Source organism: Megalopta genalis, chromosome 13, assembly GCF_051020955.1.
Source record: "Megalopta genalis isolate 19385.01 chromosome 13, iyMegGena1_principal, whole genome shotgun sequence".
NCBI lineage: Eukaryota > Metazoa > Arthropoda > Insecta > Hymenoptera > Halictidae > Megalopta > Megalopta genalis.
This window is the reverse complement of record NC_135025.1, coordinates 9,354,367-9,374,247: the sequence shown is the minus strand read 5'-3', so window position 1 is coordinate 9,374,247 and position 19,881 is coordinate 9,354,367.

The following is a 19,881-nucleotide window of genomic DNA, read 5'->3' as shown; positions in this document are numbered from 1 at the left end:
GGTCGAAACACCGATTACATCGATTAAATTTTCGTTGTACGCTCAAGTAAAAAAGAAGTTGACAAAACGCGAGTTTTACATTTCGTTCGCCATTCTAACTAATTACGAACTTCGACAAAAATTTCTTGCTTTCTTTTGTTCAAAAATCGAGCTTCAAAATCAGTTTAATTGAGTTAAGTTGTGAAATTGGAAAACTAGTTTACAAATTTGAAGAAGCAGTTGTAATTGCTACAATTGAAACTTTTAATTAAAAACGTGAACGTCTCCCGGCAAAAACCGGTCGTAGTCAAACTAATCATCACGAATCAGGCTAATGTTACACACGGAAATTTGTACACGCGTCCCATCATGCTATCGCATAAGGCAGTATGCCGACTGCCGTATGACTCTTGAAATTATGTTTCTCGACGAAATATCAAGGGAAATAAAAGAGGTTTAATTTTGTATTCTGTAAGGAATTTAGTTGCTTCGGTTTCCTTTATTTCATCCTGCATGTACCGTTTTCATTTCTATTATATTTCTGTGCTTTAATGTACGTATGCATGTACTAAGCAAACTGAACAATTTTTATCTCTGAAACTACAACAAATAGAAATATATCTTTTACTATATCGTTGTGCTGTTTCCTGTGTGCAGCAGTACGATACAAATCATTTTACAAAAAGGGGTAGCAAATCTTATACTCCGCTTTATTTCCAAAGTTTCGCGACGGTCAAAGAAATTCCATTTAGGAATCATCGATTGCATTAAAAAAGTTGGTTCATTTATATGCCATTATTATAGTGTTGCACTACTATTTATTTAAGACCTACGTTTTAGCAACTCATAGCGTTGATAAATTTCCAGACAATAATGATGACATTTATATTTATTGTGTCTATAAATTAATTGCAATCGTCTAATATCGACAACAGAAAAATCGATCATGATTTCGATCGAAAAGAAATCGACAGCAGATTATGCTTGAAATCAGATTATGTTTGAATTCTTCTTAATATTTCTGAAACGATATTATAGGGACTAAATCAATGGAACCAACTTAGCCAATAATCAGACTTATTGTTAATTTTGTTATTAACAAAATGCAACAAAATTTTGCTCTATATATTTTAATCAATATTATAAAACAATTACGATTGTTTACAAAATGTACAGAGTACTAAAATACTCTTTCTAAATAATAATAATTATTCTGCCTCATTCATAATAATTAATATTACGGATGAGGCAGAATAATTATATTATATATATTATATTATATATTATATAATATAATTATTCTGCCTCATCCATAATATTAATATATATATATATATATATATTATATTATATATATTAATATTCTGCCTTATAAATAATAATTATCTGCCTACCTTTGCTTAACCTCTGCTAGTTCTCTTTTTGTACAGAAAATAATACAGCTACATCTATCTAGACACCGGATAAGAGACTTTAATTTTCAATAACTTCCAACACAAAGTCGCAATCGTAAATTTACTCCCACCTGTTGCCAAACGAAGCGCGTATTTCGTAAATAATAATTATTCGCTGTAAAAAAAAAAGAGGAACAGAAGTTTGCGAGAACATTGGTCGGGCGGAGGGGTTCGGGATGAGGGTGAGAAGAGACGGGTGGGCGAGGTCATTACAAAAGTGCTTAGGGCATGATGCACCCGTGGGAATAGTAACTCGCGAGAGGCGAAATGTGCTTACTCCCGCTGAAGTCACTAAAAATTTCGACGGATCCGGGGAAGATTTCATGGCGTTGTTTATGCGGAACGTACCGCGTTGTTTTGCCGTTTCATCCGGCTCGAATCGCGACATTAGCGGCGCGAGATGCTCCGCGAGCGTGTAAAAACGACTCGGTGTTCGGGGCACCTCCGTTTGATTACGTTTGCGTGTACAGCGTTAGAAAACGGACCGACCGCGACTCAAACAGATACGAAATATTCGCAATCGCGTTCGAGACGCCGTAACGGAAACGCGAGAGAAAGCCTCGACAGCCTTGATTCGCGGACTGCCGCGGCGACGATTTTGAAAAATGAAATGAATTCGTGAAGCTTGAAATCCGATTTTATACATCGAAATTAATATGCAACAGTTATCGATATTTGATTAATTGTTTCATTGAAAATGTAAACGCTACGAATCGAAATCACATCGGGTACAAGAGCATAATAACCCAATTTTCATGAATCAGGCTACCGTTTGGCACGCGAATCTACATACGAACGCATTCTATTATGCTATCCCATAGTGCTGCACGCAGACTAGCCGATCGCAACGCGGTTGTTTCATTTTTTTCAACATCAGGTTTTCTAAAGAAAGATACTGTTGCTAGTCTTACGAAAGACGTCGCGCTTTGTGTCGCGTGCAACGAGCCATAGAAAATCTCTCTCTCTCTCTCTCTCTCTCTCTCTCTCTCTCTCTCTCTCTCTCTCAATATTGTCCTCCGTAAAAATACTCTGAAAGGAGCATCATAGATAAACAAAGAATTTAATTTTACAATTGCATTTTTTGTCACTTAATCTCCACTTTCTTGCTTCCTCTCGCTCATAGCTTCAAACCGTTACATTTTCAAAACAAATTGGACATCTGAGTAACTTATCTTGTAAATGAAACAAAAGCTGATGATTTATATTTTGTACAAATATTCGTCGCTTCGACATTTTCTATTTTATATAAGGTTTTTATATTTTATTTTATTATAATATATAATTTTATTATAATATTATTATAATATTATTATAATATTATTATTTTATTATAATATATTATTAAGGTTTTTATATATTTATTCGACATTTTATATAAGCATATTCTTTGATTTTTATTTCATACTAAATACACGGCACAGCTTTCAAATGAATGGATATAAAAATTTTGCCTCTATTGTAATTATATCTTGCATTTCTCTCGGTGAAAATTTGAAACCGGTCATTTTAAAAGTACGTCTTTGTGTAAACCGTAATTTGCATAATTCGTCGCTCTGATTGTAAGGCGACTTTTAGAAATTTTTCCTCGGGAGTGGGGGGGGGGGGCATTAAGCATTCCAGTTCCAAACTTGATAAAGCCGTTAAACGCCGTTCAATGAACGTATTCAAATCGTCTCGTGCAATAATAATAATTTTCTTCAAAGTCGTAACGGTGGCAGAAAAAGCGTTCGGAAAACTAGTTTATAGCTGGCGAACATGGTTCCGACTGTTATAGTCATCCGACACGGAAAATGCAAACCGTTTCTATGTATATCTGGCTGAACGTATGCATTGCATGATCTAAAATAATTAACAAATATTGGAAAAAAGAAAAATAGCATCGTTTCGAAAGGTTTTCACTATTCGGTTTTCATTTAACGACAACACTTGTTAACGTGCTCCATTGCAAAATTCGAGTTTTCCAAATAATAGCTTGAATCTAGCATGGTAAAACAACACGTATTGAATGCATTTCAAAGGTTTCAAGTTATTCGATCAGTTTTCGAAATAGTATAATGTTGAGAAAACCGTAATATCAAGTTACGGATACCGTTTCGAAGTGTCTGATAAGTAAGTACGATTAATCTGCTATCCCCGGGCCATTGAGACTTATGTGTATACATATCTGCTATTATTACATACAGGGTGGTCCGTTTAACTTGACTCGGCGGAATATTTCGCAGGGAATTCAGGTTCTCGAAAATATATTCCTACGAAAGTCTCAATAAACTCTGTTCTATTGGGTTGGCAACTAAGTAATTGCCGATTTGTTCAATTAAATAACAAATTTTTTTTTACTTGGAATGAAGTTTAATCTGTAATGTGTTTTCCATTTTGTTCGATGACCTTTTGCCATCTCTCTGACAATTTAAAAATCCCATGCTCGTAGAAAGTCTGATCCTTTTCGGCCAAAAACTGAGTTAAGTGAGATTTTACAGCGTCATCATCATTCAAAGTTTTACCACGAAGGGAGTTGTCCAGGGATCGAAATAAGTGGTAATCCGATGGCACGAGATCAGGACTATATGGTGGGTGTAACATCAATTCCCAAGCAATATCCATCAATTTTTGCCGAGTGGACAAAGACGTGTGCGGCCTAGCATTGTCCTGCTGGAAAATGACACCTTTACGATCGACCAATTCTGGTCGCTTTTCCTTGACCGCTGCATTCAATTTGTCCAGTTGCTAACATTCACGGATAATAAAAAAATAACATAATAATAATAATAATAATTTTATAATATAACAGTTACGGATATCATAAAAATGGGAGTGAGAGACATCTATAACTGAAATCGGCAATTACTTAGTTGCCAACCCAATAGATAGATTATCGCTAGATTATAGTGATTGACATAGTGATATAGCGATAGATTTCTCACTAGATGATAAACATAGCTAATCTCATAGATTTGCGTGTAATTTAATTTTCAAGTCTGAGCAAATAATACCGTCGCCCATATGTTGGTGTGTTTCGTCTCTTTTATAAATCAAGGTATTAAACAGAACATTGATGTTTATGCATGGAGCAACGCAATAAAAGAGAATAGTATTAGCATAATTGCTTCAACTATTATGTGATTAAGAGATTGCTGATACTAAACATCGATACCAAACAACTTTTGTAAGAACATATTTTTGATAACTTCAATCCCCCGCGAAATATCCACCAAGAGTTAAATTAAATAGATCACCCTGTATGTATGTATAATGTATCCGAAGAGTTCTCTATAACAGAAGGGTAGCATGTGGTATTTTGACGAAAATGATCAGCCGTTACCATCAGTGCGAAACATTTCGATTTACGCTCGTACGGTTGGCAAGAGCCACTACCATTCAAACGTTCCAACATTATCGAACATTTAAATTCGGCGAAAAACACTTCGAAAATATATTTCATTCGCAGAAAAAAGAAACAACGCTTCGAATAAAACATGGAACGATATAGCGTTCGAAATATTTGCCCTGTTCGATCAGAATTTTCACCGAGACAGATTTTCCACTCCAATTTAATCCTTTCATAGATCATATTCACATCCTTTCACTCTAATTTAATCTCCTTTCGCGAATCATATTCAAATTAACCCCTTTTACAGGTTTTATTGATCCCCTTGCAAATAAAATTCAGCTTGCCGCGGAACGATGTTAATCCTTTGCTTTTACAAGTCAAAATTGCCCGGCTTCCGTTCAATCTTTATATTTAAATATAAATACTTAAGTATTGCAAAACTCAACATTCCGAATAACTCGATGATTATGCATAAAAGGTTACGGCTCATTGATTTCAATAAAATTTTAATGCGTTGCAAAATTCAATATTCTGAATCGCTTGGTAATTATGCATAAAAGACTACACCTCGTTGATTTTGATCAAATTTAAATATATTGTAATAACGTCTGCTCGGATTCTATGAAAATTTTAAGCTTGTTGGTAATCAAAGTGTTAAAAAAGATAAAAGCGAGAATTGTACACAGAGCATGACACAACGTGGGTGCCCGTTGTATAAATCGGGTCGCGCAGCTGAGGAAACTGCGGAGCTTAAAACTAATGAATTCCTCGAAATCAATCGACAGACCTCAAGATTAATAAATGAAATTCTGCCGCGGTGCAGAAATACAATTTTCCGGTTTGTTACCGGAGCCGTGAATCGAAACGTGGGTATCGCGCCGTTCCTTGAGTGACTTAAGAGAAGAATCGGAAGCTTAATGCGTTTCCAAGGCGGACGACTCGCTGAATTATGCACCGTAGTGGGAGCAATGGGAATATCTCTCAGAACACGTGAAATTACTTTATTTTTTATTTCATGGGTGGCTGCCGGTACACCTCCGCGGAACGAAATATTTGCGTTGAAATAGTGCGGAATCGTGGAAAAGAATAACAGAAATGTTAGTTTCTTATTCATGAGCAACTTTGGAAACATGAGCTTTAGAACTGAGTTTCTATAATTCATTTTGCAGGCCACCAGATGAGAATTGAATATAAATGATGGATCTGCACGATTCGATTCCGATTACAATCGGGCTTCGCGAATAAGAAATACCCCCACGTAATTGATTCATTAAATATACTGTGTTTCCTATTGGTTCGGTCACTCGTTACAGAAATTCGAAGAACATGTAGAAATTAAGAACATCCAGCGGTATGTCTTTGTTTCCTTAACGAGTTAGCTTTTAATTGTGAAAAAAATGCTTTCCGATTCTAATTTTTTCAATGCAACGTATAAAGATGCCGGTTCGATTGTCACATTGAACATGTTTCATTTGATTCGAACGATATGAATTCTAATACGCTATTTAATCTTTACAAAGAAATTATACGCAATATATAAAGAAACAATTTTATGTCACATTTCTCAAGCACTTTACGTAAAATTGCTACGGTAGAACCACTATTATCCGAATCCCCAATATCTGAATACGTTTTACATTTAAATAGAGAGCTCGATGGAAGCCCATCTAAATGCAAGTCTATTTATTGCACAAATCAGTGGCGATTTAATTTAGCACTCTAATTAACGGACTGCGGAGTTTATATATTTATAGATGCACTTTAAGACAGATTCAAAATACTTAAGAACGTCTATACATCAGTTTCATCTTATTTAAATCATTAATCGAAGAACAAAATTTCTATATTCCAATTCTCCATTTTCTCTCTCTCGATTGCTATAAAATTATAGTCAGCGATAGAACTATTTTAATCATGCACGGTAGATCGACAAAATATAACTTAAATGTTATGTTAATTATAATATTTTATCGATTTATAAAATGTGATATTAATATATTAATATATTAATAATAATTATTATATTATAAAATTATATTATAAAATTATATAATTAATATATTAATAATAATATATTAATATATTAATATTAATTTGCTTCTACAATTAGCTCTAATTAGCTTCAATTAGCCCGAAAATATTGTCTTAAGAAAAATATCATTTCTATAACAACAATAGCTACACTGAGTCAACCATTTTTTTTCTTTGATAAATATTTCTTCGTATCACTGAAAACAACGGAGATAAGTTACCGAGATCTACGAAAGGCATTTTTTTAAATTTTTGTTATTGGCTCAGATAAAAAAGTTAAAAAAGCGAGAGTTTTTTATCTTTTCTATCATCCCAAACGATAACAAAATTTAAAAAAGGCATTTTAGTCATCGTCTAGTAGACTAGTCTCTCTATCATCTAAAAAAAAAAATTCCAGTCGCTCAATCCGGTTTTAAAAAAGTTATTGCATTTTAAAAAGCGTACGCTCAATTTTGCGAGAGTAACTGTATAGTATTGAATTCATGAGAGAGATCATCTTTTCCCACGCGATAAAATTTCCTCACACGCGTTTCAATGTTCGCGCAATTGTAAAGAACAATGCGGAAGCAAGGGGTCGTTGCAGTTCTGTTGATTCTTGAACACTGTCGTCGCGCTCATAAATCCACGTTTGATTCGATAAATCGAAATTGTTACGGTAAACGTGTGCGTTGCGGCAGTGGGATGCGAAGCAGCTTGCGGGGTCCATTGTTACGGAAAACAATTATTTGTTTTCATTACTCCGCATAGTTCACTACGCTCCGATGCACCGGCGATTTTCCATGCTTTTTTTTGTGTTTTTTTTTTCGGGCTCCCTCTTTTTTCATTCGTTTGCGACACGCATACCCGTGCTCTATTTCGTTTCGCCCGACGTAAACCGTTCGGTCGTGCGATTCGAAGGATGCACACGCGAAATAGGAATCGCTCAGTTAAATGTCCCATGAATTCTGTTCTGCTAGAAGCGTCCATTCCTCGCGGAATAAATAAAAAAAACAATATCGTCGCGCGCTTGTCCCAGACGTTTCAATTACACAGGGTTTTCCCGATCGGAGCCGAGCACACCTGTACTTTAACCGCGTTATTGGGGCCGCTCCGGCTCCACTCAACTTGAAACTAAAAACGCTTCCATCTCTCATGATGCGTGCAACTGTACTAGACTGCGGACGTTCACACGGATTTGGACATTCGAGGGCAGCATACGAGATTTCGGCGGAGATGTCGCGCGCCGCGTGTTTCATTATTCCTTATGTACAGGATGTAAAAAAGAAAAAGTGGTTCAAGACTTTATAGCACTCACGCCTAGGGGAGTAAAAAAACGTCGAATCAACGCGGGTCCGAAAGTTAATCTTTTCAACGGAAACACGACTTTCAGTCGCTGAGAATATTCGATTAGCGTGAGTGAAGTCTAAAATCCATAGCTCATTGTATCTTAACACTATGCCGTCCGCAGATCTTAGATATGATTCTTTTGTTCGACGCCGGCATAATAGCTTGGAAATTTTAGATTTTAAAGAAAATTTCGAAGATGGCGGTAATGTAAATTCCTAAAATTAAGATACGTCATCCAAGAAGTTTCGTACTTAATTCTTAGTTAAATAAGCGCAATGCTGTAGTTACTTTGCTGCCTTTTAACACCCAAGAAATATAGTTCAAATGTTATTTCAGTTTTTTGAAATGGCACCAAAGTGGTCGTGCCACCGGCATACAACAGATAGTTTTTGCATGGCACCAGCGTGGTGCCACCGGACGGCGTAGTGTTAAAATATTAATAAAAGAACGTAGATTTTAACATTGTTCGTAATCTTCACTGAATCTTCCGGTTTGTTGAAAACGCTTGAAATTCTATCTGGTTTGAATTTTCTGGTAAGTGTCCTAATACTTTTGGAGGAGGGTGTACGTTATGCGGATTATTATATAATATAATATATATATTAGAATTTTTTACACCTACATTATAAAAGCTATTTGATACTTGTCAAATTCTAATCAATATTTTTTTAAAAACCAAGTGCAAACAAAATTGTATTTTCGTCTGTAAAAAAAAACTAGAGGTGGCCTTGAAAATTCTGGGGAAAAAAGGAATCGGTGCAATATGTACTATAATCAGATGTATAATAAAAACATTTCAGAACATTTTAGAATTCTTTATTGAGATCGCAGTAACAATTAATCAAAACTATCACGTAAATATAAAAAACTATAAAGTCAATAAAATCGTTTCCGCGTCGCGCCGGTTTAATTGAAAGAAAGGGAGAATTCTCCATTTTTGCAAAGCTTTTAAAATTGAATACTCCATACTGCGAGCGTTACCTACCATATATTTCTTGTATCAATATCAGCTGAATCAAAGAGGCAAAGTGTATGAAATAATATCGAACCGTGGGCTTCATTGACTTTCTATCAGCTCTGTAGGCTTTAAATCCTTTACAAATAAATATTTAAATTTAAATAAAAATGCTCGTCAAAATTGTAGCACACGAAAATCTTCAATGTGAACCATACGAAAATTAAACAAAACCTTTGCGTAACTTATCAGAGTCTCTTTCCTCTAGCATCGAATCAAATCAATTCTGTTTCATTTTCCTACAATCCACTTAATCCTCGTACGACGGTCCATTTTCACAACTGCACTATGGACGATGTTTACAACAATCTCGAGCTTCATTCGGCAATTTTTGAAAATATTTCTCACAGGCTTATTAGACCTTCCGTCGTTCAACAATTTATTTTACCGAATTGCCGATAATTGAGTAATTACGTGAACGAATTAAATACTCTGGGTCGAAATTGACACTGCCACCGCCTTACGTTCAGTTAAGAAAGATTGGCCATCGAAAGAAATTATCAGGATGTTGAAATGAAAATCCGTGAACAACTGAAAGTCGAAGTAATTGAATTTACGCTGCTCTCGTAAAGGAACAACTCATTGTCAGACGAAGGCTGCGTCCTTTCATCGTTGTGCAGCTTGAACGTAATCGTTTCTGCTTTCCATAAATCCACGCTGCTCTTGCGAAAACGAAAGGTAATTAATTTGTAAGATTAATAGATTAGTAAATCGCCGACGAAGAGAATCTGATTGAAGAAAACAAAACGCGATTCGGCACGATCACCGGCGATTTGTGTTTCTGTTAATGGGGAAATTTTTCCCGCAATGGCTGAAATCATGCGATAATTCAAGTTCGCAGGCAGCGCGGATAGAATGTGAGGTACGCGTGTTCCTAGATGGAATCGTACCACCACCGACCCGGTGTTATTACCTGCAATTGCTTTCACTTATTGCGGGCGCACGGTTCCGGCAAGGTACTGTTCCCGCGAAAAGGGAAAACCGTTCGAACACGAGTTTTCTTGAATCACCGTACCGACAATCGCGCGATATCTACCACCGCAAATCTTTCCCTTGCTTCCATCATAATCTTCGAGCGTACATCATCGCCGCTAAATCAACCAAGCTCGCCCATCAGACGGATCTATCAGAGCCCGAAGACTTCTGTCGTATTAATAATTTCTCGCAATCGACTCCGCTCGGATCAATTAACGTCCATGATAGCCAATTTGACTTCATTATTTTACGTTACTTCATCCACGGTGGTTCCACGTTACTTCAAAATCGCTCATCCTGTCCAAGATCATTTTAGGGTTATGACAAGGTTGACATCATGATATAGTAGGTCATTGAATTCACCTCGACACTGGCTATATGTATATAAATCCCGGATTTAGCTGTTTTCTTGGATTTAGCTGTTTTCTTGGATTTAGCTGTTTTTTCGGATTTAGCTGTTTTCCCGGATTTAGCTGTTTTCTTGGATTTAGCTGTTTTTTCGGATTTAGCTGTTTTCCCGGATTTAGCTGTTTTCTTGGATTTAGCTGTTTTCTTGGATTTAGCTGTTTTCCCGGATTTAGCTGTTTTCCCGGATTTAGCTGTTTTCTTGGATTTAGCTGTTTTTTCGGATTTAGCTGTTTTTTCGGATTTAGCTGTTTTTTCGGATTTAGCTGTTTTCCCGGATTTAGCTGTTTTCTTGGATTTAGCTGTTTTCTTGGATTTAGCTGTTTTTTCGGATTTAGCTGTTTTCCCGGATTTAGCTGTTTTCCTGGATTTAGCTGTTTTCTCGGATTTAGCTGTTTTCTCGGATTTAGCTGTTTTCTTGGATTTAGCTGTTTTTTCGGATTTAGCTGTTTTCTTGGATTTAGCTGTTTTTTCGGATTTAGCTGTTTTTTCGGATTTAGCTGTTTTCCCGGATTTAGCTGTTTTCTTGGATTTAGCTGTTTTCTTGGATTTAGCTGTTTTTTCGGATTCAGCTGTTTTCCCGGATTTAGCTGTTTTCCCGGATTTAGCTGTTTTCTTGGATTTAGCTGTTTTCTTGGATTTAGCTGTTTTCTTGGATTTAGCTGTTTTCTTGGATTTAGCTGTTTTCCCGGATTTAGCTGTTTTCCCGGATTTAGCTGTTTTCTTGGATTTAGCTGTTTTCCCGGATTTAGCTGTTTTCTTGGATTTAGCTGTTTTCTTGGATTTAGCTGTTTTTTCGGATTTAGCTGTTTTCCCGGATTTAGCTGTTTTTTCGGATTTAGCTGTTTTTTCGGATTTAGCTGTTTTCCCGGATTTAGCTGTTTTCTTGGATTTAGCTGTTTTCTTGGATTTAGCTGTTTTCCCGGATTTAGCTGTTTTCCCGGATTTAGCTGTTTTCTTGGATTTAGCTGTTTTTTCGGATTTAGCTGTTTTTTCGGATTTAGCTGTTTTTTCGGATTTAGCTGTTTTCCCGGATTTAGCTGTTTTCTTGGATTTAGCTGTTTTCTTGGATTTAGCTGTTTTTTCGGATTTAGCTGTTTTCCCGGATTTAGCTGTTTTCCTGGATTTAGCTGTTTTCTCGGATTTAGCTGTTTTCTCGGATTTAGCTGTTTTCTTGGATTTAGCTGTTTTTTCGGATTTAGCTGTTTTCTCGGATTTAGCTGTTTTCTTGGATTTAGCTGTTTTTTCGGATTTAGCTGTTTTCTTGGATTTAGCTGTTTTTTCGGATTTAGCTGTTTTTTCGGATTTAGCTGTTTTCCCGGATTTAGCTGTTTTCTTGGATTTAGCTGTTTTCCCGGATTTAGCTGTTTTTTCGGATTTAGCTGTTTTTTCGGATTTAGCTGTTTTCTTGGATTTAGCTGTTTTCTTGGATTTAGCTGTTTTCTTGGATTTAGCTGTTTTCCCGGATTTATCTGTTTTTTCGGATTTAGCTGTTTTTTCGGATTTAGCTGTTTTCCCGGATTTAGCTGTTTTCTTGGATTTAGCTGTTTTCTTGGATTTAGCTGTTTTCTTGGATTTAGCTGTTTTCTTGGATTTAGCTGTTTTTCCCGGATTTAGCTGTTTTTTCGGATTTAGCTGTTTTTTCGGATTTAGCTGTTTTCCCGGATTTAGCTGTTTTCCTGGATTTAGCTGTTTTCTCGGATTTAGCTGTTTTCTCGGATTTAGCTGTTTTCTTGGATTTAGCTGTTTTTTCGGATTTAGCTGTTTTCTTGGATTTAGCTGTTTTTTCGGATTTAGCTGTTTTTTCGGATTTAGCTGTTTTCCCGGATTTAGCTGTTTTCTTGGATTTAGCTGTTTTTCGGATTTAGCTGTTTTCTTGGATTTAGCTGTTTTCTTGGATTTAGCTGTTTTCTTGGATTTAGCTGTTTTCCCGGATTTAGCTGTTTTTTCGGATTTAGCTGTTTTTTCGGATTTAGCTGTTTTCCCGGATTTAGCTGTTTTTTCGGATTCAGCTGTTTTCCCGGATTTAGCTGTTTTCCCGGATTTAGCTGTTTTTTCGGATTTAGCTGTTTTCTTGGATTTAGCTGTTTTTTCGGATTTAGCTGTTTTTTCGGATTTAGCTGTTTTTTCGGATTTAGCTGTTTTCCCGGATTTAGCTGTTTTCTTGGATTTAGCTGTTTTCTTGGATTTAGCTGTTTTCTTGGATTTAGCTGTTTTTTCGGATTTAGCTGTTTTCTTGGATTTAGCTGTTTTTTCGGATTTAGCTGTTTTCCCGGATTTAGCTGTTTTCTTGGATTTAGCTGTTTTCTTGGATTTAGCTGTTTTCTTGGATTTAGCTGTTTTTTCGGATTTAGCTGTTTTCTTGGATTTAGCTGTTTTCTTGGATTTAGCTGTTTTCTTGGATTTAGCTGTTTTTTCGGATTTAGCTGTTTTCTTGGATTTAGCTGTTTTCTTGGATTTAGCTGTTTTCCCGGATTTAGCTGTTTTCTTGGATTTAGCTGTTTTCCCGGATTTAGCTGTTTTCTTGGATTTAGCTGTTTTCCCGGATTTAGCTGTTTTCTTGGATTTAGCTGTTTTTTCGGATTTAGCTGTTTTCCCGGATTTAGCTGTTTTCTTGGATTTAGCTGATTTTTCAGATTTAGCTGTTTTCTTGGATTTAGCTGTTTTTTCGGATTTAGCTGTTTTTCCGGATTTAGCTGTTTTCTTGGATTTAGCTGTTTTCCCGGATTTAGCTGTTTTCCCGGATTTAGCTGTTTTCTTGGATTTAGCTGTTTTCTTGGATTTAGCTGATTTTTCAGATTTAGCTGTTTTCTTGGATTTAGCTGTTTTTTCGGATTTAGCTGTTTTTCCGGATTTAGCTGTTTTCTTGGATTTAGCTGTTTTCCCGGATTTAGCTGTTTTCCCGGATTTAGCTGTTTTCTTGGATTTAGCTGTTTTTTCGGATTTAGCTGTTTTCCCGGATTTAGCTGTTTTCTTGGATTTAGCTGTTTTCTTGGATTTAGCTGTTTTCTTGGATTTAGCTGTTTTCTTGGATTTAGCTGTTTTTTCGGATTTAGCTGTTTTCCCGGATTTAGCTGTTTTCTTGGATTTAGCTGTTTTTTCGGATTTAGCTGTTTTCCCGGATTTAGCTGTTTTCTTGGATTTAGCTGTTTTTTCGGATTTAGCTGTTTTCCCGGATTTAGCTGTTTTCTTGGATTTAGCTGTTTTCTTGTATTTAGCTGTTTTTTCGGATTTAGCTGTTTTCCCGGATTTAGCTGTTTTCTTGGATTTAGCTAATTTTTCAGATTTAGCTATTTTCTTGGATTTAGCTGTTTTCCAAGACTTAGCTGTTCGTTGTTCTCATCGTTAATAACATGTACCACGTTGACGGGATGAATTGGAGAAGGCTGGCACAATGGCTGACAATGTTCGCTTTCGATGGAAAACAGTTGAAATTCGCTCGTGATATCATAAATACAGTAACTTGATACAAATGCAACCGATGCTGTTCAGCAGCGGCTGCCGGATGTTGGTCGTCGACCAATGCAGGACGTAAACATAATCTAACGATTTACCTTTATCGAACTCAGAATAATATCGTATAACACCTCTTCGGATTTCTCTCAGTGCCTGCTGTTACTTTTCGTAGAAGAAAAATATGGCCTTCTATTATAAGAAAATTAAGTTGACCTTCGGATCTCCTGTAATACTCCACCCGCAAGAAAACGATTAATACTACAATTAATGCTACAATTCACTTCAAAATAAGTGACGAAACTGCATTACTTCTGCGCCCATCTATGAAATGTTCGATTCGTATGTCCTCGCGTTACAGGCTATGGGGTTTATGCCTTTGTCATCTGACATGATCAATGAACCGCAATCGAAGTGCAAATGAAGCGACTTGCAATTTCGTTCTAGAAAACAACACGTGATACAAACGGATGTATATGTGAGCATTCATCTAAGGACTTATCATCAGAATAGATTGCAGAAAACGCTTACTGGTTGATGATCGTAGAAAAATGAATTTGATATTTCATTTTCAATATAAATGAATGAAACATATCTATGAAACTCTGCCAGTTCGTTGTATTAGGTATCGGAAAAGGTTCGTGCTAATTTTACGAAATCCGAGTGAATGCAGTCGTTTCCTTGCGGCAGATTTTTGAGCAAGGTCTGACACCTTTTTCCTGAATTTGAACTCAAATACTCGATGTATTTTGTCGTCTTCGATGACAGACGGACGTCCTCCCGAACGCCGCTCGTCGTCCAGCGATTCATTTCCTTCTTTGGATCTTTTAAACTATTTCTGTGCGGTTCTTTCGCTAACGGAATCTTCCCCACAAATGCTACAAATACATTTGGCCGCATTTGCTGCTGCATTACCAAGTTTAAATTCGTAAAAAAATAAAAATTTAAAGCCTCGCTGTTGTCAATTACCGCGCGAAAATCGACGTGTGATAACAATTAACGAAAAAACCGCACGAACTTTTCCCGGCACGTAATATCACCAAAAGTATTTTTAATGTGAACTCCAGTTCCCCGTTCGAAATTATCTCAATTACGGTTTCGGTAAATTTACTCTGTGTCGCTGCAGTTTTTGTAAAATAGCTACGTTCACGCGCGACAACTATGAAATGTTCAATTTAATATTTGTCTCATTCTTGCGTGATTGTTACAGGTAATACCTTGAATTGTTTCCCATGATAAATCATCTTTTTACTCCATTCTCCTATTTTTCCTCATTCCATTAGACCTTCTGTCCTTCCTTCTCTTTATTTGATGTGCTTCTTACCCGGGTTTCTTATCCCAGAGCTTAACTGTAATACGATAATCAAACCGTAACCTTGCCTTATATTTATTCCATTCAATTGCTATAATTACTCGGATATCGTATTAAAAGCACGCGGGCGAAGCATCAAATTTCTCAATGGAAATGTTCGGTAACATTTAAATTCAACGCTGTTGTGTTAAATTAATACAACAACGAGACAGCTTCGCTTTCCGATGACGTTAAATGGCTCAGTTAAGCACGAAATATTATAAAACGTCTGAAACTTGAGGTGATCGTTTTAAACGATATTTTATTACGTTATTTTGCGGAAGAAATTTCGCAAAGAAACATCGAAGCTTTCGCATTGTTCCTTTGGCTACCAATGAAATCATTAGCTTGCCTGGAAAACAGCTCGAGCGAACCTACGTAGCCCTTAAATCTAAAATGCTATATTATTAGCGAATGTTGACTTGCAATTAGTTGCTCTTGCGAGCGGAATTGCGAAAAGATTACAAGTTCCCCCCGCCCCCTTTTCTTGAGATCTCGCGATAATATTCGCATTTGCCTAAAATTACTCGGCGCTTTCCACTGACGTCAATTTAACGATCAATTAGTCCCGTTTCCCTGTCTCTGCCTGTCAAATTTCGGGCGCAGTAGCGCAAACAATGGTTCGAAACTTTAATTTTACACCCGGGCCAACCACCGCGGCGAATATAGCATTCGCTTATCGATCATGTTTAATAATTTGCAGTCCAAGTGACGACGTCCCCGTTCACTGCAATGCCTAAAGGGTTCCCGCATTCGGCAACGCAAAGATTTTATAATATAATAACGTGAGCTTTAAACATTTCGCGTGTCGGTCATGTCAATGCGAAGACATAACATTCGTGATCTAGGCACAATGTGCCACCGATCACGAAACACGCTATACTGTCGTTAATGCGGTAATGCACGACCCATTGTTTTATTCGCATGATCTTATTTACGCTGACTCGTCGTTTTCGGCAATAGACAGCAGGTAAAACGCGATTTATATCGCCGATTCGCCGCAATATTTCAGCGGCGTTCAAGCTGTCCCATAAAATCCTTTTCCAAGTCGAAAACCTTATGAAAAATAATGAAAAAGTGTCTCGCGTGCATCCTCGTAGGTTCTAGACGCTTGATTCATTGCGCTAGGCTTCCAATTTCCTCGATATAAAAATAATTAAAAACTGTTTTAAGAAGTACTGAAATCCATTGCATTGCCACAGTCATAATGAAAAGAGCGCGAAATCTCTTCCATTGAAAGAAATATTATGTTATATTATATTATATTATATTATATTATATTATATTACATTATATTATATTATATTATATTATATTATATTATATTATATTATATTATATTATATTATATTATATTATATTATATTATATTATATTATATTATATTATATTATATTATATTATATTATATTATATTATATTATATTATATTATATTATATTATATTATATTATATTATATTATATTATATTATATTATATTATATTATATTATATTATATTATATTATATTATATTATATTATATTATATTATATTATATTATATTATAATATTGTGACAACGTTAAGGATTTATATGAATTTTAAACGGGAATATTTTTTAAGTCTGGAAAGAGAATGGAAACTGTGCAAAGTACTAAAAAAATATGTTAACATTTTGAAAAATGTATTTGATTGCCCAAATCTGTATCTAAATATTCTACTTTTAAAATTTAGTCGTATGAAAAGATGATATACATATAAATCCGATGGCTTCTTACATATGTAGGGGAGATCAGGACTAGAAGTTCCGGGGGCAAGCTGTTCCGATGGTAATATATTTCAAATAAAAGGAATTGCGTTATGCTATCAATTGTTTTGAAAGCGTGGACCGATCACGCCATGCCATCAATCATTTTGGTAGCGTTCGCGACAGCGAATTGTGTAGTTTTAGACAAGATAATAGTCACATACCAGGTAAGTAAATATTTCAGAGTCACTATTTTGTTGTCTAATTCAATTATCTAATGTCGATATCGTCTACTGTTCTGTTCTTATAAATAAAATAAAACATTTAAGAACATGTTGTAGTAGTATTTATTAGAATATTTGAATATATATGAACAAAATATTTTTATGCATTGCCACACATGACAATTGGGGCTAGTTGTTCAAGTGATTCAGGGCATATTGTTACCATAACAACTTACCCCACCTCAAATGTACAAATAGTTCCTGTTGTGTTGCGATGCATATTCTAAATCATAGTCCAGGGAAAAATGGATTTAGTGTATGTTATGCAAGAACTAAGCTTGTACCAAATAAATAAAGAAAGTAAATGCTGTATCGTATATTTGACCGAACTCTGATTCTGACGAGTCGTTTTACGATATCTAATTTTTTTCGTTTGAAAGGTTATTTCTATTAGGTTTAAGTAAAGTTGTTCCTAAATTATTATAATATTAGATTATTATTTTCGTTTTACTACATTAATGTTTGTGCCAAAGATAGTATATTTTTCCTTTCAAAAATATATATGTATTTCTGTTAATCCGAGGTTAATAAACAAACTTGATTAATAAAATTGTGTTTTATTTCATCAGCGAACGAGATATCTCGTTAGAAAGTAACATTTATTTCTTAGTAACAAGTTACCTCACGACGAGATAAGAAGTTTCGCTGGACCACAAGGAGACGAGTTTCTGTGAAAAACTTATTGCAATGTATTAAATTTGAGTTGACAATTTTTAAAGTAAAATAAATTCAGAAATCAAAAAAGTAACTGCATTATTTCTTAGTCAATTTTTATGTTTTCTCTAAAATGGAATTTCGGAATTTCGGAAATCGGAAAGTCGAAAAATATATATTAAGAGCTTTCACAAAATCAACTACGGTTGTTGCATTAAGGAGTACTAAAATCGAGGATATTATAAATATATATATAAATAATCATCTAGTTGTATTTCATTGCTGAGATCACACATTTTCTGTTGAATAGAGCTGAAAGTGTAATTTCATCTTCTTTCCAGTAAATATTAAAAACATCTAGCTGCTTGTCCCATTAACATCTTTATATACACTACCATGTATTATAAATAGAATATTACATGTCTGTAATGATTTTCAATGAGTAATATCACGTGGATATATGATATTTCGAAAAAGGACCCACCAAGATCATTTTTACAGAGTTCTGTTATATTTTTACTACAAGCAAAACAGTCATTCTTTTTTGTATCATTTTATTCTACAATAAAAATAAAATTTTTACAATATCGAGTGTACATGCTTTTTATTAATATTCCAGCTTTATAAGAGAAGAGAATTTTCAAACTTAAGTATCTCCAAACCGAGTTTTAGCACATAAACCCCTCTTTCGAATTCTCTCGATTAATCGAATATTTCTGCTGTGTAAAATTGCAATTAATCATTTTTGTCATAAATACGTGAAATTCGCAGGCCGGTCATAACTGAAATCTTGGAATCGGAACGCGTTTATATGCGCAACCGAACTCGTTTACGTTACAACTCGATGATAACAGTGCATGCGAAACGTGCTTAATACAGTGGAAAAAAAGGTGGAAACGATAGCAAACGAGGTCTAAATAGAAAAATATGTCACGGACTATGGTCATATAAATGCCGTAAGCTACCATTAAACCTGATCTTTAATGTCTTTTCTCCATAAAAAGCACAATACGCACGCGTATTTCAAAGATACTATATTTTTATCTGTTATACGAGCCCCGGGGAAGATAAGATCCATTGATTCATTGCGTTCCTCGTTAGCTTCGAATAAAATGACTAAATTTTACGAGCCATAACTTGACAAAGTATTTGCCCACGCAATAATATACACGTTTTTCCTTTTCTCCCTTCGCTTTGTTAATGCGCGTCTGTCACCTAGTAGCGGCTATCCAATTCCAAGAAACATACTTTGTTTTCGATAGTAAAAATAATTTTCTCGACCATTCGTTCCCTTCTGTTTCTTACTGTTTCACTTATCTAACGGCGGACAGCGCCGGCTCGTTACCACCCTCCAATGAGTACACTTTTACTAGCAACAAAATCACACAAACTGCTTTTTACCGAGGCGCGAGCACTTACGTTCTTATCAACGGCTGCCTTCGGGTTGACTAAATTGCCGCACGAAAGACAGCCGAGCCAGTCCAATTGCTAATGGCCATGTTGAAATAGTCTTTAAAGTATTTCCGTTGTACGCGAGAACTGTATACCGGATAAAAAAAGATTTAGAAACGTATATACCCTATATACATGTATACCCTATACACATATAGTAACATGTATACATACATCCTGAATATATTTAACACGTTAAGTGGCGAATATTAACTCCAAAATTTCCCACAATATAATTTAATTAATGAAACTGGAACTATTTTTTCTATTTCAAAAATTCTAGTGAGTCATAAATTTTAATATCAGATAAAAAGATTAAAAAGACGTGAGCTTTTTATTTTTTATTTATTTTTTTTGTCATTCCAAGCAATACCAAAATTCAAAAAAAGCATTATAGTCATCACCTAGTAGACTAGTCCCGTTATCGTTTAAAAAAAAATTCTAG